The following is a 27,135-nucleotide window of genomic DNA, read 5'->3' as shown; positions in this document are numbered from 1 at the left end:
TGTGACCGCATTGGAGCACCCAGCCCATGGGCTCAGAGGCCTGGGGACCTTCCAAAAGGAAGGGAATCCTGCAGGGGCTCTTCCCCTCAAGGCGAGAGGTCTGAGGCTGAGAAGAGCTGGAGAAGAGTCTGTTTACCTTCAGGATTAGACTGGATACCAAATAATACCGGAGTGAAGTTCTTTTATCCCAAGTCAACTACTATGCATCTCAAAAGGAGAAGTGCAGGATTAGAATGAGTTAACCCAGTGGGAACTGCCCTGTAGTAATCCTTATGTGTCGGGTCCAGGGAACCTAGCACAGATGGAAAGGAGAGGTGTCCTCCTTCCCCAGAGGAGTTTGACATGGTGGGGAAATGGAGATGCCAATGGCTGGAGTGTGGCATGGCGTTGTCCTCCTCCTGAGGATTCACCTAAAAGATGCAGAGCAGGGTGCTCCAAGAGGAAAGGACTATGTTCAAGAGAGGGGGAACTTGTAGTGCGGTATTTCCTCAAGAAGTCTTTATTCGTGCTGTGTCCAGGGAAATCAGCATGGAAGGGTGGTAAAGGGGAGATTTAGTGCAAAGAGGTCCATGACCACTATGGAGGGTGAACAGTGCCCTGGAAAAAGTGATGGTTTATTGGGCTGTCTTGGAAATATGGTGTTTGTGTATTTGTGTGCCCGTCGGATGAGAGTTTTAATATGGGCATCCCTGAAGAACAAAAATCAGCCAGCCCTCCCATACGGCTCGGGGAGAGAAAAGGCTGTGAACAGAATAACATGGTGACCCTTATGGTCAGCAGGAATAGTATATAATCACTGTCATGAAGCCCATGTTTTTTTCTGACTTGTTCAGCATTTAGTTGTGTATAACATCTCATCCATGTACATAGTTCTTGATGCTGGCTGATTTATACTAGTAAGCAATAAAGCTGCAGTTTGAGTTTGAAAGTTGATACTATATGTCAGTGTACATCTTTGAGCCAGTATGTTGCATGGATGTGGTCAGAGATCGTGGAGGGGAGCGAGGGGACGTCCTCCCTGCCTTAACAGTTAAGTGAGAAGGAGAGTTGTGTTGTGGCAGGCTGTCTCCATCAGGTTGGCGTCACCATCTGTATGACCAGTTTACAGGAACCCACACAAAAGATGAGAAGGGTGACCCTAAATCAGTAGGGAATTCTCACCAACATTTTATGTGCCCCATGAGGGGATTACAGGCAATGCTAGAGGTGCAGCTCGGTTGGCCCTTCCAACCAAAAAGGCATTCTGCTGCCCCAGGAATACTCCTCACCTCTGTCCCATATCGCCCCTTTTCCAGTCCTTTTCACCTCTCTTGAAAGGAGGGAGGTTGATTAGGGAGATAAAAGAAGAGAAGGGCTGTGAGAAGAGAGAGAGAATCATGGTGGAAAGGACAGGCATGAAGGGGAGAGGAGAGGGATGGAAGTGGCAGGAGGGTCTGAGACTAGGAAGAGGTGAGAGAAGATAATGAGCTGCGGAAATACAGCTGGCTGATAGAAAGATATGTGCATGGAGGAAAAATAACAAAAACGAGAAAGAAACAAGAAGATGACCAGAAAATTGATTTGCAAGAAAATCTATGAGGAGGCAGAGGCATGGGATAGATTAAACTACAGGCACAGGGGTTGAAAAATTGTCTGTTTTAAGTTTGGTTAACATTTCTGCACTAGCCGGTATCTGCTAGAGATGTGTATCGTGTGTTCGATCGTCTTAACGATCGAGTTCGGCTGGGGGGGGGAGGGAATCGGATCGTCGCGGTTTTGTTTTTTAAAATATCGTGTAAATCGTAAATCGGGGGAGGGTGGGAAAACCGGCACACTAAAACATCCCTAAAACCCACCCCGACCCTTTAAAATAAATCCCCCACCCTCCCGAACCCCCCCAAAATGTCTTAAATTACCTGGGGTCCAGTGGGGGGGTCCCGTTGTGATCTTCCACTCTCGGGCCACGAGTACGTTGATAGAAAATGGCGCCGGCGCTATCTTTGCCCTGTCATATGGCCGGCGCCATTTTGCCGTACGGCCATATGGCCATATGGCCGGCACCATTTTGCAAAATGGCGCCGGCCATATGATCATATGGCGCCGGCCATATGGCCATTTTGCCTTATGGCCGGTGCCATTTTTCATTACGGCAACACGATTTGAGTGCAGGAGGTCGTTCCCGGACCCCCGCTGGACTTTTGGCAAGTCTTGTGGAGGTCAGGAGGCCCCCCCAAGCTGGCCAAAAGTCCCTGGGGGTCCAGCGGGGGTCCGGGAGCGATCTTCTACGCTTGTGACATCGGGGACAGGAACCAAAATGGCGCTGGCGCTACCTTTGCCGGCGCCATTTTCTATCAACGCACGAGTGGCCCGAGAGTGGAAGATCACAACGGGACCCCCCCACTGGACCCCAGGTAATTTAAGACATTTTGGGGGGGTTCGGGAGGGTGGGGGATTTATTTTAAAGGGTCGGGTGGGTTTTAGGGATGTTTTAGTGTGCCGGTTTTCCCGCCCTCCCCCTTCCCTCCCCCTTCCCCCGATTTACGATTTTTGACGATAAATCGGGGGAATTCCTATTAAATATCGCCTCTAACGACTTTTGACGATTTAAAATATATCGGACGATATTTTAAATCGTCAAAAAACGATTCACATCCCTAGTATCTGCCCTTTTATATCGGAAGGATAGGGAAAGGGGAGGAGGTTGTGGAGGCGTTCAATGCCATGGAATGAAAAGCTCTCTTTTAAAAATCTCTTCACATTGACAGCACCAATATTGAGAGGGGCCACAGTCAGAGCTTGGATTGCACGGGGATGGAGGGGAACACGATTCCCCCTGTTCACAAAAATAATAATTTAAAAAAATCCTCCCCCTGTCATACCCTGCAGGAGACATCAATTATCTCTGGGGTTTCCAAGCTGAGGGTGGGAAACATCACATGCAACTGGTTCTGGGGAAATGCTGACTGCAGGGGATGGGGCCGAGCAGGGGGGGAAAAAGAGGTGTAACTGGGCTTAGGGAAGATAGAGCAAGGAAGTGATTCAAGCCTGTGGAGGAGGGGGAATCACAAACTGAGAGGCGAGCTGAGCCAGGACCCCTTAGAAGAACCATCAACCTGGCAGCCTCCCCTTATACACCTGCCTATGCCTCTCTTGCCCTGCTCAGTATCCACCTCGCTCTCCTCTCTCCAACTCCTGCATTCCCCTACCTTTGTCTTCTATCCTCAGTGCCCAGCATCCCTTCTGTCTATCCCTCTGTTCAGCATTTCTCCTCTCTTCCATCTCCTGCCCCCCAGCATCTTCCTCTTTTTCCCCTTCACTCCCTATTCAGCACACCAGCATCACCCTAATCTTTATCCCTTTTTTGTTTTGCAGTGTCCGATATCCTTCCTCTGAAACCCCTTCATGCCCAGAATCTTCTCTCTCCACCCTCCCCACCCCCCCCCCCCCCCGTTGCTCTGCACCTTCTCTCTCTCCACCCAACTAACAACCTCGCTCTACACAACTCCTCCACCCACTCATGTTCCTCTGTCTCCGCATGTACCTGGAATCCATTCATTTTTCTCTTTTGTTGCTGTGCTTTAAAAGTGGGTAGGCAGCATCTGGAGGTTTCCTGGCCAGTAAAACGTTTTGGCACCTTAGGCAATTGCTGGGCTAACCTAATGGAAGACTGCTAAGCCTGCTAATGAAGGGAAGTTTAATGTGCTGAGGAGGGGTAAGGGGTGGAGAGCAGTGAAGGGAATGGGTGAACCAAGCCTGCAGAGGAGGGGAGCTGGCCGAGTAGAGATAGGAAGAGAAACTGGGAGGGGAACAGAAAAGTTGGATGTAGGGGAAATGGGGAGCAGAATAGGATAAGGAAGTGTATGAAGAGGAGCAGGTAGAGGATCATTAATCCCCCCCCCCCCCCCCCGCCTACAATTATAAAAATCGAAGAATACCCATATTGGAGACGAAGAAATAAAAAAAAAATGTGTGAAGGAAGTGGAATAAGGGATAAGGTGGGGAGAAGAGGAAAGAGAATGGGCGACAAAAGGGGAGGTTGAGAGAGAAGTGGTGTGGGCAGGTGAGAGTGAGGGGCAGAGACTGTGGTGTGGATGGGCTGCAGGTGGGGGAGAGGGGGAAGGAGTTTGGTGGGGATGAGCTGAGTTGGGGAGGAGGACTGATGGAGCTTCGAGTACTTCCATACATTTTGTTTTGAACACATGACGTTTCCCCATGTCTACATTATCTGGATATTTAAATACAGGCCGGTCAGTCAAGCTCATGTATGGTTTCTCTCTTTTGCTGGGGAAGCTGTAATTTGTGTTCGGTTCATCACCCCCAATCATTTTCAAACGTTGGCTCCTATGCACTATGACTGACCTAGCGTGGACAATCAGAGACAGAGTAGGGTCTGTGACTACACAGCAGGTAAGGAGAACTGGAAAGACTATCTGGGCCTGCTGCCAACTACTTGGTTAAACAATGGAAAACAAAGACAAAACCAAGAAATTGTGCCGTATGAACCTTTGAAGCAAAGCTATCATATTTGCAAAACATGACAGAGGATGTGGATTATTAAAATTGCCTAGCTAGGACTCCCAGTCGCCTGCCAGTATGATGTCCTTTCTGTCTAGCCCTGCAGTGTACATTATTACAGAGCTATCAAGAGACAATTCAGTCTACGCGGTGACTTTTCCATCACCTCTGGAAACTTGCTTCAAAAGCTTATAAGAAAATGATAAAGCACGCCATTTGGCCTCTTGTATCCGTGACCCCCACCCCCTGCGACCAATCCGTCAAACTGGAGCAAATATCCTAGGTGCCGAGACGAGTGTCCTTCAAGTCGTTGCCGTTAATGGCAGACATATGGGGCCCAGAAAGTAAGGGCCAGCAGGTAGAGACTCTCGGGAGCAGTAAGAGATTAAGAAAAAGTGGGTCATATTTCAAGTGTTACGATTCCTTACAACCCACCCATAGATCATCTTGTACACAATGCACGTGGCTCTAATTCTAAGGGCTGGCCTCCCCCATATCCCCCCCCAGCTGCTGTGTTCCTTGCTTTCAGTGATTTATGGATAGTACTTTGTGAGCAAGAAGTGGAAAGAGCACTAATTAATTTGTAGTCATCTTTTAGCTTCCCTGGTATCATGCGCAGCACATGCATCTTATTTCCAATGCATTCCTGTACAAAAAAAAGAGGAGAGTCAGTCAGCATGAAAAATGAATGTGAAATGTGGTTATGATTACTGCACATTGATTTAAAAAAAATAGTTTCAGTGGAATACCGCTACCATAACAAGTATGAAAAATGTGTCTCGTATGTACGTTTAACACAGAAACAGACTATATAATGAGAGATAAGGGTACTAAGACCCATCTAGTCCTCCTGATTTATTTTTTTTTCATTACAATTAGGGAATCTCAGGGCTTTCCCAGGCTTTCTTGAATTATATTACTAAATTTACCTCCACCACCTGGCATCCTCTCTGTGAAGAAATATTTTCTGATGCTGCTCCTGATCTAGCCCCTGGGAGTCTCGTGTTGTGACTTCTGATTTCACACTTTTTGTTTTTAGTGTGAATATTTTTTACACATCTACCAATAAAAATGCCAGTTTAGAAGATTTCTATGTGGTCACCTCGCTATGGAAAAACTCATGTCATGTAAGCCACCAAGCCGGGGCATCACTAGGCACAAACAGATGGGGCCTGTGACCTGACTCTGTTTAACACTACAGTGCTTCCTATCTCCCCTTCTTGCTGTGGCTGGTGATTGCCTCATGTACTGAACTGCATTTGAGGCTACTTTTAAATCTTAAACCCTGGTTTTCCATGATCATAGTCTTGTTGATTTTAACCATTTTGTATAATAAATTTCCTGAAGGCTCTGTGTTTTGACAAGACTGAAGGCTACATGGAGAAGGACTATCTCTTATGTGTTTCTGTACAGTGCTTCATGGGCCCAATATTCAGCCGGCAGATAGCTAGATAAGTAGGACTTGTCCAGTTAGCTAGTGGCCGCTGAATATATACTTAAGTTCAGCGGCCACTAGATAGCCAGCTAGCACGCACACGATTTTACAACAGCGTGTGCACATGCAGGGGGGGGATTTTAGTAGGTATGCGTGGCAACGCGATAGGGCAGTTTCCCTGTTCCCTCCCAGTTCGCCCCTGTAAAGGAGTGAACTTCCTAAACCCTCTACCTAACCTGCCTCCCTTTTAACCTACCTGCCCCGACCCCTAAAACCCAGATGACAGGCCTAGAACATTTTGTTTTATTACTTACCCGCAGTCCGTAGCAGCAGCAGGTTACGCGTTCCATCAGATTTAGGCGCGTGCTTGTGCAGGACTGTGCCTTAATGGCGCTGTACCGGCCCACCCATACCCCACCTAGACCCCACCCCATTTTTGTGTAACCTACTTTATTCGTGTACCAGGAGATACGCCCGTGGCTGCGGGCTTCTTCAGATCCACATGGGAACGCGCGTCCCAGTCACGCGCATATCTTCTGGATTTCCCACGCACAGGGCTTTTAAAATTTAGGTGTGCACACTCACCAAGACCCATAAAAGGAAATAGAGAAGGTCTAGCTAGCTAGACACAGTATTACAACACAACACTTACACACACTGAGACACATGAAAAAGAAAGATTTACAAAAGAACAAAAACAGAGTAAAGAAAGAAGTCCAGAGACCTAAATCAACCAAATAATTATTTCTACCTACCTACCATATTCAACAGCCAACACAGGGACACCTGTGAAGAGAAGTTTAAGCCATGAACCAAATTTTTTAAAAGTAATAACCACTGGTATCATATTCTAAGTCACGATCAGTTAGCCACAAGACCTTAAAAGTATACTTATCTGATAAACAATTTCGCAGAACTGGTTCCAATGCTTAAGACACTCTAAAAAGAAAGGAAAAAGGTTTTAAAGTATTTGTTTAGCATCATATTGGTGGTGTTCTGTTTACAGTTAATCGTCAATAATAATATACAACTGTTTGACGAAGATAAATCTTAAAGTTTAAATTTTGGAACTTGAATAGCTTTAACCCTACCTTATTACTATTTCTGAGTTCTGCTTTCCCGCTCTACCCTGAAGGACTGGCATGGAGGGTTCCGGCTCCCGTTTTCTTGCTGGAAAGCCAACAGACAGGAGAAATCTTTTTCTGGCCCTCACTCTGGGGAACTATTCAATTTAGTGACTCCGCTAGAAACATCAGAAACCCCATTATACAGAATTGTCACCTTAGCTGCTCCAAGCGAGGGAGAACCACTATATTCCAGAGGGGGTCGGAGTTTAGACTGATCCAGTAAAAGGTTCTAGAATCTGAACAGAATCCCATGATTGGAATATATTATTTTTAGTATTAAATTATTGTGCATATGTTCTATGTCCAGTTTTTTTTTTAATTTTTTGTTATATGGGGAGAGGTGGCTGGCGGAAGGCTAAATAATTTTTTGAAAACAAGAAATACCTCACCAAGTAGAACAGAGCTGGTTAGAACCCCTTTGATAAGAAACTGCCATCACTGGTTATGTAAAAATAAACCAGAATGGCTATCCCCTTGCATCGTCCTGTGTGTTTGCCTGTGTGGTTGGTGCACTGCACACATTATGAGGGAAATTTTCAGATTGTCCACTTTGGGACAAAGTTCGCCGGTGCTTTTTACCGCACTACTTTTTCCTTACAAAATTGCTGTGCCTACATTTCCACTTCCTTTCTTGTACAGGTAGAGTTTGCAAGTAAAATACGTACATCGGGCATGAAAATACTACTCCTGTTATTTTCCAGTTCTACCCAAAACGTGCCCCTGAGAATGTAGTTAAAGGTATGCACCCTTGTTCCACAATCGGTGGTGAATGAAGGCCCGCTAGGGCCCCTCGGCACCAAGGGAACCTTTCCTCATTCTAATGGTACAAAACAGGCCCTACTTTATAGATATTCTTTTTGCTTTCATTCATACTGCCTACATGACACTCAGCATACAGGGGCAAGGGGCATTGTCCTCCACAAGGCCAGCAGGATCTCACTTGCACTTGTTTCCTATATTTTAACATAATTGTTTTTCTGATTGTTGAATTCTGGTAATCGTTGACTATAGGCCCAAGATCCAAATCTTCCAAGTACATAGCAACACCTCCTCATCCCGCAGCCCTCTGATGTCATCCAGATTTGGTCACCAAGATTTGTATTAAGCACATGGACACCTCCATTTACCTCCAGAAAACTCCAGTCAGGGAGCAGGATGACTTGGAGCCGCTAATTTAATTGGATCTTACTGGGTGAAGGTGATATACACACACATATCCTGTGTGGTGCATTCAGTCTTACTGCTCTTTCAAAGACCACTTATCTGAATTTCAGTTGATGCATTTAAAATGAGCACTGAGGAAGAAACATATATATATATATATACTGTAATCAAACATCCTCGTTCCTGCTAAAATCATCTGTCACCTGCCTGTAATATGTATTAATTCCTTCTCCCAGTGAATAGGTACTTATGTTCCCCAAATGGAAAGACAGGAGCCATTAATGTATTGCTTTGGAATAATCAGGGATTAAGATGGAAAAGCCTAATTCATTTATAGGCTGGAGGTGTTATAAATGTACCCTGTTGCACAGACTAGATTTTATGAGAGGGTAAAATGAAAGTTCTTTGCTTATAAAGAAATAATAAATAAATAAAATATTTTGGTTGCGAGGTGAATTTTCTCTGGTGCCGTTTTTCTAAATTATTTTCCAAAAACAGAACTTAAATTACAGCCTCTCTTTAAAATTACCTGGGGAAGTGTTAAGAGCAGAGATCCTAAATGTGACTATTGATAAATCTTAAGGGAGGTTATTTAAGCATTAACTCTATTGTTGTTGGAGCAGAGCATGGCCAGAGGCAAAGCAAGGATTTGCCTTAACCCTTAAATATTACCGAGCTGAGACTCCATAGCGCAGCCATCTATTTTGAAAAGGGCTTCTCCTATTTAATGACTGTGGCAGAACTCCTGAAATGGGATTCATATAGCTAAGAGCTTTCATTTTAACTTTGTTCAGGCATGATCAGGGGCCAGTTAAAAGTATGTTGTTTACACTGTACTGGGAAATTAGCAGAGATGCACATGGATGCAGGAGAAAACCCAAAGAGGGCTACATTTTCAATAGCGTGTTTAACTGGTAATACACTAGAGATGTGATCAGTTCCGGTTCCGATTCAAATCTTAAAATTTTTATCGTCTGGCGTGATTGGGTTTTTGTTTATCGGCTGCGCTCGATCCGATAAACAAAAAACCCACCCCCGACCCTTAAAAACCGACCCCTTAGCTTCCCCCACCCTCCCGACCCCCCCAAAAACGTTTTAAAATTACCTAGTGGTCCAGTGCGATCTCCCGCTCTCAAGCCATCGACTGCCACTAATAAAAATGGCGCCGATGGCCCTTTGCCCTTACCATGTGACATGGTATCCGTGCCATTGGCCGGCCCCTGTCACATGGTAGGAACACTGGATGGCCGGCGCCATGTTTAAAAATGGCACGGGCCATGGCCGGCCATCCAGTGCTCCTACCATGTGACAGGGGCCGGCCAATGGCACGGATACCCTGTCACATGGTAAGGGCCAAGGGCCATCAGCGCCATTTTGATTAGTGGCAGCCGACGGCCCAGGAGCGGGAGATCGCACCCGGGACCCCACTGGACCACCAGGTACCTGTAAAAAGTTTTTTGGGGGGTCGGGAGTGTGGGGGAAGCTAAGGGGTCGATTTTGAATAATAGAGACTTTATAGGAGCCCTCAGCCTCTCATGAAGGTTATGCATGCATATTAGATTATCTTTCTGCAAGAACTGTCCAACAACCAACATATTGTATCACATTTAACAAACACTCTGTGGCAATAGACATTGGAATAGTTCCATTGCCTGCCTTTAACAGGGAATACAATACTCCAACATTAATAAAACGATTTCTGCCATGAAACACAGGCTCCCTGCAAGTCTTGGCTAGTCATATTTTCGCAGACTTATTCCATAATTGCTGCTGTTTTTATAGAAAACCTTCCTTCCCCCTCTCCAGCCACCAAGGGGAGAGGGCAGGAGGCCCAGGAGGTGTTTACAATCTCATTCTCAGCTGACCAAAATTTATAGTTATAGTAATGAGCCAAAAGCTATTTTAAAAAGAAATTTCCATTTCATTAAAAAAAAAAAAAAAACCCACTACACTTCCGGTGTTAGGGAGAAAGAAAGGTGGAGGAAAGAGGGAGAACAAGACTATATAAACTTTATGATACCTGCACTCAGAATTTAAACAGAAGTTTATTATAGGAGCAACTCTTGTCTTGCTTTTGGTTGTCTTATATATATGAACACACACACATACACTTTTTCTGTATATGCAATGTAAAAATGTCTTTCTCTCCAGACACTTTTGCAAGTCATATATCCATTGTAAATATTCTCCAAACCGTACGTCCTAGGGAAAAGCAGGGAAGAAAAGGTCAGGGTTTATCTTTTCAAAGTGACATCAAGAGAGAAATAAAAAAAAATAGCCATATTGAAATGTAACTTTCTCATGGATGCAGACTGAACACAAGAGACTGAGATTTCTGCTTGGCTCACGCTCCCCAAGATCCACAGAGAAAATGTGTTCGAATTTTTCCCAGTCAGATTCTGGCTCACAGCAGATTTCCTGGGGATCTACCTTAGATATCTGTGGATCCATTAGGAAATTTGCTATCTGTGGCATTCTCCTTAAGAGGAGTTATCCAAACCAGTTTGACAAAACCTTCAAACAACAAAACAGAACTGCTCATCATTTATTCACAAAACAACAACCATGCTAGCCCTACTCTACAATCTCTACCTGACCTTCACACTATACAACAAGTCCGCAGTCTTGGTGTCATAATTGACAAACATTTTACGCTAAAAAAATTCATCACTTCCACTATAAAAAATGGTTTCCACAAACTTCAGACCTTGAAAAGGATAAAACCACTACTACACCCAAATGACTTCCGGACTGTACTACAGGCTACTATATTATCTAAATTGGACTACTGTAACTCCTTACTACTAGGTCTACCAAATAACTCAATACAACCACTTCAAATGCTACAAAATGCAGCTGCACACTTGATTACTAACCCACACTGCCACGAACACATTACTCCAACTCCTACACTGGCTTCCGATTGCATCTAGGATAATATTCAAAGTTCTCACCCTTATACACAAGACATTATATAACCAAGACATGACATGCATTGGTATTCCGAGTTCTTTACATTCCATACATCGGACAGACCAATTAGAAAAATGCACCAGGCTAAGCTAAATACTCCAACGCTGAAACAAATAAGATATGTCACAACGAGAGAACGAACATTTATGATAGCTGGAATTAACACATGGAACAAACTTCCCACCGATCTACGCCTGGAACCCTGCCACAAGAAATTCAAACAGAATTTAAAAACATGGCTGTTCAAACAAGCCTACAATTTGTGAACCTTTCTCTCCAGACTAAAATTTAACATGACATTTATATAATACTATCTTCTCATTCCAATCAGTTACTATTAATTACACTAAACACACTATGGTGTCCTATTTACCTGCAATATGATTAATATTGTAATTATCTCCCATCTAATTCTGATGTGAAAATATCTGTATTGTTAATAATGTACTATTAAGTTGATCCGCCAGTCTTATACCCCTAGCTAATTTCTAGTTTGATTTATTTCAATTATTGTAAGTTCTATGTTATCAGCTATATATCATTATTTATATCTGTTCGATTGTAAAGCTTGTTGCTAATTTAATGTTCATTGTAAACCGAGGTGATGTTTGCTAACGAGCCGCGGTATATAAAAATCCTTAAATAAATAAATAAATCTACCTTATAAATGGGCCCTGACCGACGGCCCGCAAATGCGCAGTAGAGCATTTGCTCTACTTTGCTCTACTTTGCTCTTAGCCAGCGTCAAAAAAAAAAACAAAACATGGCGGCGTCGGGTGGCAGTGGCAGTGGCAGCGGCGATGGCGGTGTCGGGTGGCAGCGGCGGCGAGGGCGGCGTCGGGTGGCAGCGGCAGCGGCGATGGCGGCGGCGGGTGGCAGCGGCGATGGCGGCGGCGGGTGGCAGCGGCGATGGCAGCGTTGGGTGGCAGCGGCGGCGATGGCGGCAGCGGGTGGCAGCGGCGGCGGCAGCGACGGCAGTGAACGACGACGAGGAGCAGCGGCGGCCAGTAGCGAGGGAGGAGAGAAAGAGAGGGAGGGAGGGAGGAGAGAAAGAGAGGGAGGGAGGGACTGAGTGAGGGGGGAGGGAGGGACTGAGTGAGAGGGAGGGAGGGATTGAGGGGGGAGGGAGGGACTGAGTGAGAGGGAGGGAGGGATTGAGTGAGGGGGAGGGACTGAGTGGGAGGGAGGGGGGAGGGACTGAGTGAGGGAGGGGGGAGGGAGGAGTGAGGGAGAGGTAAGAGACAGGGATGTGAGTAAGTGGAAGGGTAAGAAGTTGTGGAGCAGAGAAAAAGGGAGTGGAGGAGGGCTGAGGGAGAGGGGATGGGATTGAGACAGGGTGGGGAGTGACTGAGGGAAGGGGAGAGAGGTGGGAGTGACTGAGGGAAGGGGAGGGAGGGAGGTGAGAGTGAGGGGAAGGAGGCAGTGGGAGACAGAGAGTGAGTAAGACTGTGGGAAGGGGGTGAGTGACTGAGGGGAAGGGGGAATGAGGGAGAAAAAGTGTAGGAGGGTGCTGTTTTCGAAAATGGACCGAAAACAAAAATGTAATGTAGCCCGTTGTGACGGGCTTAACGGCTTGTACATAAATAAATAAATAATGATGGGAAGACATGGCTCCTAGCTCTCTTTCTGATAAATTGAGAGTAAACAATATACCTCCTTTTATAAAGTATGTGTGTAGCATTTAATTTAAGATACTGATGGCATGTGTATCTTACATGCTTGCACAAAAGGGGAGTGAGAGAGAGTGCCTCTGTATAGGATCAGTCTAACCCTCTCTCTATATATATATAGGTACTAGAGATGTGAATCGGAACCGGAATCGGTTCGGATTCCTGTTCCGATTCACATCGTGTTTTTTTTTTCGTCCGGCCTGATCGCGGTTTTGTTTATCGGCTGCGCCCGAGCCGATAAACAAAAAACCCACCTCGACCCTTTAAAACTAATCCCTTAGCTTCCCCCACCCTCCCGACCCCCCCAAAAACATTTTACAGGTCAATGGCACGGATACCCTGTCACATGGTAAGGGCCGAGGGCCATCGGTGCCATTTTGATTAGTGGCAGCCGACGGCCCGGGAGCGGGAGATCACACCCGGGACCCCCACTGGACCACAGGTACCTGTAAAAGTTTTTGGGGGGGTCGGGAGTGTGGGGGAAGCTAAGGGATTAGTTTTAAAGGGTCGGGGTGGGTTTAGGGGTTATTTTTGTGTGCCGTTTTTCCCGTCCTCCCCCAAAACGATAAGAAAACCCCCACGAACAATATCGTGGGGTTTTCCTATCGTTTTGGGGGAGCCCCCGATTTCTGACGATATTTTCAGTCGTCCGAAGCCCGATTCACATCCCTAATAGGTACCACTGTAGAGGGGCACTTTGAATCGGGGTGGATTTTCTGGAGGCGGGCTGGGGTTAGGGTGGGTGGTGTTACAGACACATTCAGAGGTATTATTCATTGAAAAACTGACATCACTAAAGAACTTTAGTCCTTATAAGTGATGAAAAGTCTAACAAGAGGGGTAGATTTGTACACTGCAGTCTCTACTAGCTACATTGTATAAATGGACTCCTTTTCATAAGACCATAAGAACATGCCATACTGGGTCAGACCAAGGGTCCATCAAGCCCAGCATCCTGTTTCCAACAGTGGCCAATCCAGGCCATAGCAACCTGGCAAGTACCCAAAAACTAAGTCTATTCCATGTTACAGTTGCTAGTAATAGCAGTGGCTATTTTCTAAGTCAACTTAATTAATAGCAGGTAATGGACTTCTCCTCCAAGAACTTATCCAATCCTTTTTTAAACACAGCTATACTAACTGCACTAACCACATCCCCTGGCAACAAATTCTAGAGTTTAACTGTGCGTTGAATAAAAAAGAACTTTCTCCGATTAGTTTTAAATGTGCCACATGCTAACTTCATGGAGTGCCTCCTAGTCTTTCTATTATCCGAAAGACTAAAGTTCTTTAGTGATGTCAGTTTTACAATGAATAATACCTCTGAATGTGTCTGTAACACCACCCACCTATATATAGAGTGTCAGGCTAACCTTATTTATTTATTTTATTTTAAATACTTTTGATATACCGATACTCAAGACTAGTGTCTTATTGTACCGGTTTACATTGAAACATACAGCAGTGTCCTCTCTCTCTTTCTGCCCCACCCCCACCCCCTAATGAGGGCCTGTAGTAATATTACACCAGTAACGTACAGATGTTGCCTTTGCAAAATTTGTGGTTATACCTCCTATTCTTGGGAACACCCCTTTTCTGCCTCCTTATTCTGGAAATGCACGCAGGCATGAATGTGCATCCTTCCTGGCTTTTTAAATTCACGCTGCTCGCACACGCTCCACATAGACACGTATGTGGCCATTTTTGCACAAGCAACACTTTTCAAATCCACATCTTAGTATTTAGAGTTGCTCTGACAGCAAAGCTGATGGTGTGCACTAACAACGTAGCTGTCAAATAAATGCTGGATGCTTAACCAGGAAGACTGAAACTTGTGCCTTCCCAGCTAAGTTTTCAGGTGAGATTTCTTGGGACTGGGGAGAGGGGGGTCAGGAGAGGGTGGTTTTGCTGCTGAGTTTCACTTGGGGTGGGTGGATGTCAGCACTGTGTGTAATCTAATTGTGGCTTCTGGCAGAAGTGTTGCGATCCTGGGTCGGCCCTGGGACCGCCGCTCACCTCCGACTCGGCCCCTGTCCTCCTCCGGCTCCGTTCGGCCCGTGCAGGCCTCGGGCGCGGCGCTCCCGCGCCGAAGAAGCAGCCGGCGTCCTCCCGTGGCTGGCCCCGCCCCCTAGCCGTGCGCGCGCTAGGGCTCTAAATTTAAAGGGGCCAGCACGGGAGATTCTTCCATCCGGCTGGTGACGTCAGACGCCGCAGGGCTATTTAAGCCCTGCAGTTACAGCACTCCCTGCCTTGCAACGAGGTTCACAGGTCTCCTGTTCTTTAGTTGCAGTGTTCCTGTTCCTTAATCTCCACTCCGACCCGGCCTGACTTCTGACCCTTCTTTCGTCTGCTCCTTGGCTCTGGCTTCGTCCTCGGATCTCTGGCTCTGACCTGCTTCCGTCCCCGACTTCGCTCCTGGCTCTCCTTCTCGGCTCTGGTACGACCTCTGACCTCTGGCTTGACCCAGCTCCGTCCCTGACTCCGACTTGGCTCTACGACTCGACTGGTTCCCGGACTCCGTCTCGGATCTTCATCGCTCCGTGGTTCCTGAGTTCACCGGCCCGAAGATTCTCCTAAGTCCCAGCGGCTGGGTCCCTTCAGGCTCCTCCTGGGGGGACTCCGGCTTCCAGGGCGAATCTCCAAAAGTCCCAGCGGCCAGGCTCCTACGAGCTCCTCTCGGGGGGGCGCCGGTCTCCAGGGTGAAGTGCTCCCCAACTACAGGGTCCAACATTGTCCGGTCTCCTTCCCATCGCCGAGTCCTTGCTAGCATAGGACTCCATCTTGTTCCGGCATCCAAGTATTCCCAGGTCCGTCAAGCCGCCTCCCGGTCGGGACCGTTTGCTGGGGTCCTCCGCAGCATTCCATCACTCGTCCTGACCGGCCCAAGGGTCCACGAATCTCAACAAGAAGGGTGGGAGATTTTGGGGGAGAGTCTGGCCCAACATTTTTAAAGAGGCAGGGTGTAAGGGGAGAAGCTGGTAAGTTGGCAAAATGTCAGCAAAATCTGAAAATGAAAATATCCAGAACTTTTCCAAAATATTTGGATATATATACATTTTGATAAGTCACATTTTTGGTTCAGTTACAAGAAACCAAACTAAAAATTTACTTATTTGTCACATATCTCCCATTTGGGAAAAATGAATGCACTACTGTTATCCCTAGCCTCTTTTTTCATCCTCTCATTTATTATGTAGTCATTTTGGTATCACTGTTTGGTTATTTTGCTGACCCTTTGTGTAGTAATGGTGAGGCACCTGAGTAGGGTACCATATAAGAACTGAAAATAAAGAAATCAATTAACCACTTGAGCAATTTTTCTCCCTGTTTTGTTTCAGCACTAGGATCCAGCTGTATTTTCCGAATGGGCAAGACACATTTGCACTTATGATAGGAACTCAGACAACATGCATAGGGTTAAACTTGAGAGGAGGGAAGGATTTTATCCCCATTAAAGTATGGCAGGCAGAGTGCTGAGCTCTTCAGCTGGACCTTGCAAGATGGCTGCAGTCATTGACAGTGCTGATATGTCTGGCTTTACATGCAACATCTGTATCCTGTTTCAATGCCAAGGCCTTCTTTTTTTTAATGTTTCCAACTGCTTATATTCCTAGATGTGAATGGAAATCTCCAACGGGAAATACTACATCATACTCTGAACAAAAAAGGTAATCCCTAGCTGTACATTACAGCAATACCTGCAAATCTGTTGCAACCGCTGGCCACATTAGCACTATCACATAAGAAAATGAATGTGAATATATATTCTTAAAATACAATATTAATTTATAGGGATGTGCGTTCGTTTTCAACAAAATAGAAAATGGCAATGAAATTGTCTATTTTGTCTTGTTTTGGGAGCACCACGAAACAAAAAAAAAAAGACAAAATTTTGTGAGAATTCGATTTTTGTATCAATACGTACTAAGTCCCGTTAGTGCGCACTAACTATAGTTTTCCTATTTACGGACTTAATGCGCACCAACGGGCCTTTGGTGTGCACTAACTAAATGTTAGTGTGCATTAAGTCCCGTTAGTATGCACTACCTAGTTTTCCTAATTTTGGAGTTAGTGCGCACTAATAGGACTTAGGGTGCACTAATTAAAAATGTTACCGATAATTTAAAAAGTGTCAATTGGGGGCAGTTTGTTAGCTAGAGGTATGGTTCTGCATTCCCATTGGCTGTCTCCTTAGTTACTTGTTTGTGATGCCAAGGTTGCAAGGTGGTGTTTGTGGGGGGATGGCCAGTATCTGGTAACAAGTGTAAATAACAAATGATGTAATAATAGCATCAAGTTCTAGTCAGCAAAAGCATATAATGTAAATGCATATTTACAATCTGCCAATCTCTTTCTATTTTAGGAAAGGGAACATGGCATTTTGGGATGTGCATACTTTAAATTTCCTTGGTTTGAATCTGTGTGTTTGTGTGGGGGAGGTGACTGGTAAGAGGTGAAGTGACGGGTAAATGTATGGGGTGTCAGGTGGGAGAGAGGCTAGTTGGGGGGTGACTATAGAGAGAGATTCAACCTGGTATGTGTGTGTGGGGTGACTGTTGTCACCCCATATAGTTAACCCAGTCACCCCCCCCCACACACACACACACACACATACACACACACACACACCAGGCTGCCTCTCTCTCCCACATGTCACCCCATACACTCACCCCAGTCACTTCCCCTCTCAGTAGTCCCACCCCATACAAAACAGGCTGCTACTAACTGGATGTTAGTGCACATTAAATTCTGTTAGCGTGCAATAACTCTGAAATAAGGAAAACCCAAAATAAATACCTCGCAAACCATTTTAAAAATGAAATTTAACAGATAACGACTCAAAACGAAAATGATCCGAAAAAAAATCAGTGCACATCCCTATTAATTTAGTTATTTATTGCTCACATTTATAAATAGCCTGCCTGAAAAAGCTCAAGCTGATATACATAATTAGATAACATATAAAAGCACTTTAAAATAACAATCATAATCATATAATAAATCTAAAACACCTCAACACAAACCATAACCCAAACCAAAACAACAGACAAACAAATAGCAATAAACAAAACAGATAAAACAGCAAATTCATAATATTATTACACTATATTATTATTTGATACCAGTATAGAAAAGGCACCATAGACCAACAGTTCACTTTGATTACTTCCTCTATTTCATTTCAATTTTCAAAGCAATGTTTTATTTTTATTTCAGATTTTCCTATGGTAAGAATAAAACCATGAAAATACCCAAGTAGGGATTTATCACAGTTTTGCTGAAGTTCTATTCTGGTCCTTTTCCCATTGAAAAACTGGAAAATAATATTTGTATGTAAATCTGAAATAATTTTTGCAGGAAACAAAACCCAAGTGAAAATTTGGTAAATCCAATTCTTGTAGCTTTGTATTAAGGATTAAAAAAAACCCACAGACCAGGAGTGAAATAAATCCATGCTTAAGGAGTCCCAAAACTCCATGCTTTCAATGGAGCAAAACCAGGACTGGATAAGCTTTTCTGAGATCAATTAATTAGCAATAATTTTGTTGTCATTAATTATTTATTCACTTATTTATTTATTTGATGAAATGTATAAACCGCTTTTAGACATTTTATAGATGTTTGTCAAAATGTCAAAACTAATATTAAGAAAGATCAGAGGTTTTTTTAGGTTCTTCCAGCACTTAATACCAGAGATTTGTCAACATCAACAAAGAAGTTTAGGTTAGGCCTTCTTATTGGACTAACTTTGGGTCTCATTCATGAAGCCGCATTTAGCGGCAAAAAACACTGATATTTCAAATCTCTCATGTTATCTGAGCCCTTGCAACCCATGTATTTAAATGAGCTCATTAACATGTAAATACATGTTAATGAGCTTATTATTATCCTAAACAATGCTAATCAAATAATGTGGCTTGCCCAAAAATTTGCAAGACATGTTACCTCCAGCAGTAATACTCACAGTAATACTCAGGAGTTGTAGCTAGTTTTCTATGGGTGCATCGGGATGCGATGTGCCCACAGCCTAAGAGAATGTCCCCATACAAAAATAGTAAAAACTCCAAGGGGACTGCATAAACCCCCTGTCCCACCCTTGCAGGTGGCCCATTGTTATGACAATTTTTAATAAGCACTTTTTCAGAATGCTGGAACACCCATCACTCAACCCTGCCCCTTCACTGACAAAACTTGGACCCTGGAAGCTGGGAGGCCGAGACTCTTCCCCAGACTCCCTCCCCTTTTGTTAACAAAATTATCCTGGTGGCATTGCTCAGCTTGTAGGGGCAAAGGCTGGTTGGCACCATTTTGGAAAATGGCTGCCATGTGGGCCTGGTGTCTTAGGGATGCTCTAAGCCACCAGTGTACCAATAATGCCTCTTTTTTAGTTAAAGGGGGAATCCAGCAGGGAGGGGGTCAGGGAACAATTAGACCACCAGGATGAAGGTGAGGGAGTTGAGAGGTGAGATTGGGGCAAACCACTAGGCCACCATGACAATTTTCAACAGGGGGAAGTCTGAGGATGGGTGTTCCAGTCTCCCAGCCTTCCAGGACCAAATGTTTTGAGTCAAGGGGCAGGGTTGGGGCAGGGGCAGGGCTTGCAGCATTTACAAAATAGTGATTTTTTTATTTTGATAACTATGGGCCAAGGTGGGTGGGTCAGGGTGTCTATGTAGATCCTCAGGAGTTTTTACAACTCATGGGGGGTCGTTCTCAGGGCCAACTGGCCTCTTTGTCCTTGGACCATCTGGCATAGTTAGGGAAGTCTTCTCTACCATGGAATGTTTTCCTGCAGGAAAATACAATGGGACTGCAGTGTTTTCCCATGGGAAAAAATACCACAGTTTTCACAAAGCCACAGGGGATTCACAAAGCCACAGGTCTTTTACCGCAGCATTGTGATTCCCATAGCATCTAACCTGATCTATCTTAAACACCATAGAGAGAGAGAGAGAGAGAGCGCTTTGTGGATGGGTCCCCTCGGAGGAGAAATAAGAATTTGAGCCCAGCTGGGAACAGACAGGTCCCGCATCTCCAGGAGAAGTCAGCCCCTGACACATCACTGTCCTAAGTGAATGTTGTAATACTGCTGGAGGTAAGCAGTTTGCATGTTGTGAATGCAGGTGTTATAATAAAGCTGGAATTTGTAAGAAAGAAAGGCTGGAGTTAGTGTGCTTATGTATCCAGCCTAAGAAGTTATTTGGCTATCCTACATACGGTTTCAAGTTTGGGGATTTCTGCACTATGTGACTACACAGGCAGAAACCCAAGTCTCCAGGTATTAGCACCCGACAGTAGTTTGGACCCCAGTGATAGAGTAACCGCCTACCTTGAGTAGAGTAGCAGTGAGGAACGCACAAGTTCTGGACTAGCAGCGAGGCAGCAGATCCAAATAACAGTCTGAGTCCAGAGGAAAACAGCAAACAAAGAATGTACCAGCACAAGCAAGCCTGTAGCTGAGGCATGTGCTGTGCAGAGAAGCTAGGTATAAATACCAAATTTTCACGCGCTCCGTGCTGAGCCGTCGGGGATGTCAACGTGGGGGGCTGGAGCTTGCCTAGGTTATTTTAGGCAATGCACGGCTGTACTGACGACGGGACAGAGCCAAGTGAAGTTGGGGGGGGGGGGGTGCTTCCTCGATTTGAGGCACCGAGGCACGTTGTAACACCAGGAGAGGAAAAGAGACTAAAGAAGAAGAAGAAAAGAAAGTGTGTGTGAATCCTGCCCAAAGAAGCAGTTTGGGTACATAAGTAGTGCTACTAAGCTGTGCCCAGAGCACTGAGAAGAATAAAAGACTCTGGCTCAGGGAAAGCAGAGAAGGGAAAGAGCTTAAAAAAGTTGTGTTTAACACAGAGAGCTATGTCTTGGGGCCTGAAGGCAAAAGTAGCCTTTTAAAAAATCATTATTGCGAATAAGGAGAGAAGCTCCACCTACCTAGAAGGGAAATAAAGTGAGTTATTGCTGGACAAGAAGGGGTTTTGTTTTGTTTTTGCCTTTTTCTCAGAGAAAAAAAAAAGGAAATGTTTATTGAGTGTGTTTTTGAACAGGACCTGGCCCTCCAGCAGCAAGATAGCTGCTCTGCACTAGAGCACAAGTAAGCCAAGCATGACTAAGCAAGAAATAGAAGTGTGGATTCAAAACTTCTTGGAAGGATAGAGACAGCTGCAAGAATGTGCCATAAAGCACAGACTGCTTGGGTATGTGCCTAGAAGGAATGGAAAGCAAAGGTTGAGCTCCTAACTGCAAGCTTGCCAGAAGGAAGGCCAAGGAAGGGCTCTCTGCAGCTGGAAGCAAAGGAAGTGCAACTGCTGGATAAATCACAAAACTGGTGCTTTATCCTTCAAAGGGGCAAAAGTTTAGAGGAAGAGAATAGCAGCAAATATGCTGGCCTATCGGGAGATCGGGCTTCCCCCGATGGGCCGGACTAGCTGATCACATGGCCTCCTCTGCTCCTACTCACATTTGAGGGCACCAGGCCAAAGAAAAGAAGATCAGCGCAGCCAGCGGCTGCTGGAGAAATGAAGACCGGTGCATCCAGCCACCGCTGGAGAGGCCGAAGAAAAGAAGATCGGCACAGCCAGCCACTGCCAGAGAGCAGGCTGGTGGGGCCGAAGAAAAGAAGATTGGCACAGCCAGCTGCCGCCCGAGACCAGGCCGGCGGGGCAGAAGAAAAGAAGATCGGCGCTGATAGCCACTGCCGGAGACGAGCTGTTCAGATGGAGGCGGTACAGAGAAGGGCGACCAGGAAGGTGGAGGGTCTTCATCAGATGACATACGAGGAGACATTGAACAATCTAAATATGTACTCCCTGGAGGAAAGGAGGAGCAGGGGTGATATGATTCAGACTTTCAGATACTTGAAAAACTTTAATGATCCAAAGACAACAACAAACCTTTTCCGTCAGAAAAAAATCAGCAGAACCAGAGGTCACGAGCTGAGGCTCCAGGGAGGAAGACTAAGAACCAATGTCAGGAAGTATTTCTTCACGGAAAAGGTGGTGGATGCCTGGAATGCCCTTCCGGAGGAAGTGGTAAAGTCTAAAACTGTGAACGACTTCAAAGGGGCGTGGGATAAACACTGTGGATCCATCAAGTCTAGAGGGCGTGAATAAAGAGGAGGCATTCAAACACTGCACGGAGCGGCAGTAGCCACAGAGGCATTCAAACACTGCACAGAGCGGCAGTAGCCACAGAGGCATTCACGGAGCAGGATGCCAGTGGCCAGCAGTTGGTGTTCCACCTTCACGGAGCGGAAGGATGGAGGGCTGCTATCTCCAAAAAAACCCCCAAAAACCAAAAAAACAAACAAAAAAATAAAAACAGGGGTGGGTAAGAGTATGGGGTAAGGGTGTGACCTGCTTGTTACAGCAGTTGCTACCCCTAATTGAGCTCGACGTTCACTTGGATGCAGATACGGCGCTGTTCTCTAAATTGGTGGTGGGGTGGAGGGGAATTAGGGCTGGAGGGTACTGGAGGCCAATAGTAACAAGTGGGAGAGAAAAAAAAGGGGAAAAAATGGATAAAGTGCGTAGCTTGCTGGGCAGACTAGATGGGCCGTTTGGTCTTCTTCTGCCATCATTTCTATGTTTCTATGTATCAGAAGGGTGCTTCTGAGTGTGTGTGTATGTGAGAAAGGAATGGTGCTTCTGTGTGTGTGTGTGTATGTGTGGTGTGTATGTGAGAAAGGAATGGTGCTTCTGTGTGTGAGACAGGGAAGGTGCTTCATGTATGTGAGATAGGGAGGGTGCTTCTGTATATGTGTGGTGTATATGTGAGTCAGGGAGGGTGCTTGTGTAAGTCAGTGTGTGTGCGAGAGAGAGATGAAGCATGTTTTTGGCTGGCTTTTGGCTGTGAAAGAGGGCATATGTGTGATTGAGCCTGTTTGTAAGTGAGATAGAATATGTGTGTGATTGAGAGCTTGTGTGTAAGTGAAATAGAGAGAGCATGTGTGTGAATGAAAGCCTGAGTGTAAGTAAGAGAGAGCGAAAGAATTGTGTGATTGAGAGAGACTGGCCAGAGAGGTGATGTGTGTATGTGTGAGAGAGTCTGGCCAGAGAGGTGACGTGTGTATGTGTGAGAGAGACTGATGCTTTGCCTGTCGTGCTGCCTTCGAGGGTTCATGCAACTGTTATCGGTGCTCTCTTTTGAAGCTGTGGTGTGTTTTTGACACTCTCGCTGCTGCTTTGCACCTCTGTTAAAGCACTCTTGCCACTCCTGGTACTCCTTTGCCCCTTTACAGTGCCTTAGGCTATTCATGCCACTTTGGTGCCACTTTGCCACAGTCTAAGTAACTTGGAGCTCTTTTCTTGTTCTGATGATTGCTCCCCAGAAGTTTCATCAGAATTGATAAGACAACCCCAATTCTGCAGCCAAAAGTAGGCTGCAAATATTTCCCCCATTGACTTTAATGGGAAAACGGAAAACAAATAAAACAAATCAAAGGAATTGGTTTTTCCCCCTATGAAATGAATGCAATGAATTTGGGTCCTGGTGAAACGAATACGAATCGAAACAAATTTTTTCCTTCTGTACATCCCTAAAAGTTTGTGGTATGGCAGCAAGACTGAGTGCCAGTTCACCTAAAGTGTAGCATAAGTGGTGTTGCATCCGTCGGTTGTAGATGGCTGTGACTGCTCTGCCTTACCTCTTTTTCTCCCCTTTCCCTCTCTTTGGGCAAGATGGCTGTCTCTGGTGCCATGTGCCGTGGGCCTCGGCATTCTCAAACCAGCATGGGCATCGCCATCCACCATGCTTACTCCCGTGGCCTCCTAGGGCACGAGCACACACAGCTCTGACGCTCAAGTACACGTCATGGCGAGAACCTTGGGGGCGGCCCCACCACATGACGTCAGTACCTCCGGGTATAACTAGCCTCCACTTCTGCTACCAAACTGAGTTAGCAAAGACTTCGCTTCGCTACTCTGCCTATTCTAAGCTGCTAGCTTGGATGCCTCCTTTGCTAAGGGCCTCGCTCCAGCAGAAGCTCTAGACACCAGCTCCTCGGGGGTCTCTCGCTTCCAACTTCCTTTTGGGGTCCTCGCTAACCTAGACAACCGCTCCTTGGGGGTCTTTTCTCTTATTCATTCCAGGATATTGGACCATTGGGTACTCGCTCCTCGAAGGCCTATCTATTTCATATCCTGTTCCACGGACGTTCGGTCCCACATTCTATCATCAGGAAGATGCCTTCACTCTGTGAGTACCTCTACGAAGCGGCGCTCTAACTCCACCCACCAGCCACGGCGCTACTCGCACTGCGGGCTCCTGCCTATCATGAACATCTGGGTGAGACTATACTTCTGAGCCTATTGAGCGTATTGGCACTTCATGGATCAGTGCCTTACCTTCCTGCATTACCATCTATTTACAGTAGTACATTAAAGACTCTGTCCATTCTGTGTCTGCTAACTGTGTCAGCCTATCACAGTAGGTTCCCCACGGGGCTCCTCCCCGTGGGCAGAATCATCTCCACCACGACCAAGGGTCCACAATGCCTCAAACACAACAGATTGCTAACTCCATGGACTCGGCTCAGCTCGCAGCCCTGCAGGTCGTTCCTGGCCTAGCCCAGTGGATTACAGAACAACAAAAGTCTTTGGAGAATCTTGCTACTGCCTTCAGTCAGTTACACACTCAACTGAACTCCTCAGCTCCTCCTGTGAAGGAGTTGCTGTCACCACTGGTAACCCTTAAGACCACTGTGCCTTTATCTACACCTACCCACTTCACGGGTGAAGCCAAGATGTGTAGAGGGTTCATCAATCAATGCAGCATACATTTTGCCTTACAGCCTACCCTCTTTCCCACTGTTTCAAAGACCACCTACATCCTGTCATTCCTTGAAGGACGAGCCCTGGCCTGGGCTTCACCGCTATGGGAGCATGAAGATCCTATCCTGAATGACCTATCAGGATTTCTACAACTTTTTAAGTCTGTGTTTGATGACCCGGCTCGCCAGACCATTGCTGGATCAGCCTTGCTCAACCTTCAGCAAGGTAACAAGCCACTTACAGACTTTGCTATTGAATTTAAGACTCTTAGCATCTGAACTGCATTGGGACAATGGATGCTTACGTGCCATATTCATGGAGGGTCTCAACTCTCGCATAAAGGATGAACTAGTGGTTCGCGATTTGCCTGAATCCCTTGAGTCCCTGATGGAACTAGCAGGGAGAATTGACCGCCATATCCGCATTGTACTCAAGAGGCTAAGAGTCCACGAAAGTCTACAGTGGGGTCTAACCATACAAAACCTGTGCCTATTGCTTCCAGCTTACCATCTGCACCCCTAGAGGAGGAAGAGCCTATGCAACTAGGCCGAAGCCACTTTACCTCTAAGGAAAGACGTTACCGCAAGCGCATGGGCCTGAGCATGTACGGTGGCCAATCGGATCACGCAGTCCAAACCTGTCCCATTTGTCCGGGAAACTGACAGGCCTGGGATCTGCAGGAGGACTTCTCCTGGGCCTCACCTCTCCTACTCCTCCATTATCTTTACCTGTTTCCCTGCTTTACGGAGGATTCGAATTTCAGACCCTCGCTCTCATTGACTCCGGTGCCGGAGGCAATTTTATTCTGAAGCGCTTGGTCGAACATCTGAGGATTCCTACCACACCAATAGAGAAGCCTCTGCTATTGTCATCCATTTATGAAGAAACACTTCCTGGAGAAGTTTCATTGATCACCCAAGCTGTTGGCCTGCGCACTGGAGCCCTACACTCAGAATCAACTTCCTTTCTAGTGTTGTAAAAAGCCATGCATCCGGTAGTGTTGGGTCTGCTGTGGCTTCAAGATCATATGCCACAATTTAATTGGGCTACCTTGGAATTGTCCTGGTGGGGACCAGACTGTCATGGTTGGTGTCTTGCTGAAGTTTCACTGCTCATCTGCATGCCTACCACTCCATCATTACCTGGCTAACCTCCACAATACGCCTCCTTTCAGGATGTTTTCTCTAAGCAAGCAGCTGATGTGCTTCCTCCACACAGAGAGTTTGATTGTGCCATAAATCTGAAGCCAAACTCTGAACCTCCCAAAGGAAGAGTCTACCCTCTTTCTCAAGCTGAGACCAAAGCTATGTCTACCTACATACAGGAAAATCTACAAAAGGGATTTATCAGACCTTCCAAATCCCCTGCTGGTGCAGGCTTCTTTTTTGTAGGAAAAAAAGGATGGCACCTTACGCCCCTGCATCGACTACAGGGGTCTGAACGAGATTACCATCAAGGACAGGTACCCCCTGCCCTTAATATCTGAACTGTTCGATAGACTCCAAGGGGCCAAAATATTCTCCAAATTGAACCTAAAAGGAGCTTACAACTTGGTGCGTATTCGAGGAGGAGATGAATGGAAGACTACTTTTAACATCCGTGATGGACACTTTGAATACCTCGTCATGCCCTTCGGTTTAAGTAACGCACCTGCAGTCTTTCAAAATATGATGAACGACATCTTACGGGACTTACTGTATAATGCGTAGTAGTATATCTTGATGATATACTGATCTTTTCTCAGGATCTGCCAAGTCATCAGGAGGATGTTAAGAAAGTCCTAAGACGTCTGTGTGAGTACCAACTTTACGCAAAGCTTGAGAAGTGCAAATTTCACAAAGAAGCTGTACCCTTCCTGGGATAAATCATTTCGAAGAATGGTTTTCAAATGAACCCCAAGAAACTTGAGAGTATGCGGGACTGGCCTCAACCCACAGGCCTGAAGGCATTATGTCACTTCTTAGGATTTACCAATTACTACCGATCCTTCATTAAAAACTACTCATCATTGACAGTCCCTCTAACTGCTATGACCAAGAAGGAAGCCAACCCTGCCAATTGGTCTCCTGAAGTCATCTCAGTCTTCATGACGCTTAAAGAGGCTTTTCAAAAGAAGCTGTGTCTCCGCCACCCTGACCCACACCATCCTTTCATCCTGGAGGTCGACGCATCCGACGTTGGTGTGGGGGCGGTTCTAAGTCAGTACAGCAAATCCATCCTTGCTCCTTCTTTTCTAGGTGTTTCTCGCCTGCTGAGAGAAATTATGGGATAGGAGACAAGGAGCTCCTCGTGATCAAACTGGCTTTTGAAGAGTGGCGTCCCTGGCTAGAAGTCGCACAACACCAAATAGTAGTCCTCACCGATCACAAGAATCTAGAATACCTTCGACATGCTCAACAACTCTACAACCATCAGGCAAGATGGTCCCTGTTTTTCAACAGGTTCGATTTCCTTCTGAAATACCATTCAGGAGAAAAGAACACTCAGGCTGATGCCTTATCG

General features: G+C 45.8%; 1 long non-coding RNA gene across 1 annotated transcript in view; it reads left to right on the top strand.

Moving 5' to 3' along the window:
- The first annotated feature begins 19,815 nt into the window (after positions 1 to 19,815).
- LOC115089472 overlaps positions 19,816 to 27,135 on the top strand; it is a 28,494-nt gene continuing 21,174 nt past the window's right edge. The window contains exon 1 of the long non-coding RNA XR_003856098.1: positions 19,816 to 19,958. This is a non-coding gene — a long non-coding RNA (uncharacterized LOC115089472). The remainder of the gene's footprint in view (positions 19,959 to 27,135) is intronic.

The sequence above is a fragment of the Rhinatrema bivittatum genome, chromosome 4, assembly GCF_901001135.1.
Source record: "Rhinatrema bivittatum chromosome 4, aRhiBiv1.1, whole genome shotgun sequence".
Classification (NCBI taxonomy): domain Eukaryota; kingdom Metazoa; phylum Chordata; class Amphibia; order Gymnophiona; family Rhinatrematidae; genus Rhinatrema; species Rhinatrema bivittatum.
The sequence above is the reverse complement of the archived record's forward strand: the minus strand, read 5'-3'. Positions and strand labels throughout refer to the sequence as shown.